Raw genomic sequence first — 3549 nt, 5'->3', positions numbered from 1 at the left:
ACACACACACACACACACACACACACACACACACATATATAAAATAATACAAACCAAAAACCCTTCTGGGGTTTCTAGTTGCAGTTGAAATATTCCCACATGCAGTCATCCCAAAATAAGCCATTCCTCACACCAACGTGGGAGAAGCCCCTTGACTTCTGAGGCCTAGGAGTTTATCCTGCTGTGTGTTTTAGAATCCCTCCCCTGCCTTAATGTTTTATGGCAGTGAAATGCCTCTTGATCACGTCCAAGCGTGTCTTTTACTGTATATGTTTGTGATCATGTTCCAGTTGCTTGGTCCTGCCACCTGGGCCCAGTACTCATTTTGAGCGTAACTATACTAAATCTTTTTTCCAGATCAGTATAATAAAGGAGTGATGTGCAATAAAAAAAAAAAAAAAAAAAAAAAAAAAAAAAAAAACAAAAACAAAAACAAAGATGCCTGAGAATCACACCTGACCTTAATTGCAAGTGCACTTCAAGCATCTGTTACCAAATTTTAAAACTAGTAACTAATTTCAAATTCACCACTCCATTACATATGACTAAAATCAGTACTATTAATACTCTTATCAGAAGTGTTATCGCTATTTTATAAAAAGTCATGTTTTGTTTAAAAAAAAAATAATCAAAGGGCACCTAGGTGGCTCAGTCAGTTAAGCGCCTGACTTCAGCTCAGGTCATGATCTCGCAGTCCATGAGTTTGAGCCCCGCATCAGGCTCTGTGCTGACAGCTCAGAGCCTGGAGCCTGCTTTGGATCCTGTGTACCCCCTCTCTCTGACCCTCCCCTCACTCGTGCTCTGTCTTTCTCTATCTCTCAAAAATAAATGCTAAAAAAATTATTTTTAAAGAAAAAATAAAAAGTGATAATTTGAGGTACACAAAAAAACCTTGTATGCTTTTTAATGCTCCTACAAATATCCTAAGAGAACAGGTGTTTTTTTTTTTTAATTTAAATCCTATTGATGATTTTTGATGCTTGATGTTGCTGAATAGAGTGATGACTATGATAAAAGTGTATATAAAAGTTTAATTTGTAGTAATAAATTTGTTTGCTAGACCAGATGTTAAGCTACTCAATTTCTTTGAGACTTCAAATGAGCTTTATATACCCAATACTCTTCTCACTCTTCATAACCATGATTGCTCAAAATAATCACAGCACTGATGTATTAGGTGATTACAGTTTATAGATGAAGTGAAATGAATGACAGCAATTTTAAGTGACTAGGAGGAGAAACTGAGGTAACAGTTATAAAGTAATTGCACTATCCATGAAATAGTATAGTAATATTCAAAAGTGGAATTATTAGTTGTAAATGTATCTTTCACATACTAGGGCAACAAAAACCATAATTAAAGATGTATAACTGAGATGATAAGAAATGAGAAAAAAAAGTGGAGTCATATAAAATACCAAAGTAAAATTAGAGGAGACAGAAAATAGTGGGATAAAAAGGGCCAAGAATCAGAATACAGTTTAAAAATAGGTTAGAAACCTATTATATCAATAATCATTTAAATGCCAGTGATGTAAGTTCACCAATTAAAAGAGACAAGTCACAGTGGATTTAAAAAAAAAGAAGAAAACAGACCTAACTAGATGTTGTTTATAAGAAATCTACCTTAATGAAAGGAAAAAATAGATAAAAAGTAAAGGAATAGGAAAAAAAAAAACATATACCATGCTATGACTAGTCAGAGGAAATCTGTAGAAAATATATTCATTTAAGACAAATCCAACTTAATGGCAAGGAAAATTTTCAGATATAGAAAGGGCTCTACATAACATAAAGGGGTTTAGTATCCAAAAAGACTTAAAGATTCACAATGTGCATGAACCTAAAAGCAGAGAGTAAAAATATGTGAGACCAAAATGTCAGAAGTGCAAGAAAAAATAGGTGAAACCACTATTATATTTGGTGACTTCCATACCAATCTCTTAGTAATTCCAGATTCAGCAGGCAGTAAATCACCAAGGATATAGTTTGACTGGACAGTACCATCATCAGCTAAATCTAATTGGCATTTTTTATAAGATTAAAAAAAACTAATGTTTTATTTATTTTTGAGACAGAGACAGATCATGAGCAGGGGAGGGGCAGAGAGAGAGGGAGACACAGAATCTGAAGCAGGCTCCAGGCTCTGAGCTGTTAGCACAGAGCCTGACGCAGGGATCGAACTCATGGACTGTGAGATCATGACATAAGCTGAAGTCGGATGCTTAACCGACTGAGCCACCCAGGCACCCCTAATTGACATTTAAAGAATACTTCTTTTATTTCCCTTGGCTTTGGAGAGATGTCAAGTAAGAAGTTGCTGCAGCTGAGGTCAGACATTGTTGCCTGTTTTCTCCTCTAGGATTTTGATGGTTTCCTGTCTCACATTTAGGTCTTTCATCCATTTTGAACTATTGGAACCCCATCAAGATAAAAAGCGTCTGCACAGCAAAGGAAACAATCAAGAAAACTAAAAGGCAAACAACATAATGGGAGAAGATATTTGCAAATGACATACCAGAAAAGGGTTAGTATCAAAAATCTATAAAGAACTTACCAAACTGAATAACCCCCCAAATAATCTAGTGAAGAAATGGGCAAAAGACATAAATAGACACTTTTCCAAAGAAGACATCCAGATGGCAAATAGACACATTGAAAGATGCTCAACATCACTCATCATCAGGGAAATACAAAAAAACCACAGTGAGATATCACCTCATACTAGTCAGAGTGGCTAAAATAAGAACTCAGGAAACAAAAGATGTTGGTAAGGATGTGGAGAAAAGCGAACACTCTTGCACTGTTGGTGGGAATGCAAACTTGTGTAGCCACTCTAGAATACAGTGTGGAAATTCCTCCAAAAATTTAAGATAGAATTACCCTATGGCCCAGCAATAGCACCACTAGGAATTTATCCAATGGATATAGGAGTGCTGATTTGTGGGACACATATACCCCAATGTTTATAGCAGAACTATCAACAATAGTCAAATTATGGAAAGAGCCCAAATGTCTACCAACTGATAAATGGATAAAGAAGATGTGATACATATACATAGAATGGAATATTACTCAGTGATGAAAAAGAATGAAATCTTGCCATTTGCAACAATGTGGATAGAACTGGAGGGTATTATGCTAAATGAAATAAGTCAGTCATGTATGTGTCATCATATGAAAAAGACAGATATCATATGTTTTCACTCATATGTGGAACTTGAGAAACTTAACAGAAGACCATAGGGGAAGAGAAAGAAAAATAAGTTACAAACAGAGAGAGAGGAAAACCAGAAGAGACTCTTAAATATAGAGAATTAACTGAGGGTTGATAAGGGTGGGGGGTTGAGGGGGCAGAGAAAATGGGAGATGGGTATTGAGGATCACACTTGTTGGGATGAGCACTGGGTGTTGTATGTAAGTGATGAATCATGGGAATATACTCCCAAAGCAAAGACTAAACTGTATACACTGTATGTTAGCTAACTTGAGAATAAATTATTAAAAACAAAAACACATAAAAATGAATCTAGAAGGACTGTAATATTG

The sequence above is a fragment of the Herpailurus yagouaroundi genome, unplaced genomic scaffold (genome assembly GCF_014898765.1).
Source record: "Herpailurus yagouaroundi ecotype Mexico unplaced genomic scaffold, PumYag 182, whole genome shotgun sequence".
Classification (NCBI taxonomy): domain Eukaryota; kingdom Metazoa; phylum Chordata; class Mammalia; order Carnivora; family Felidae; genus Herpailurus; species Herpailurus yagouaroundi.
Note: the sequence above shows the minus strand (reverse complement) of the source record.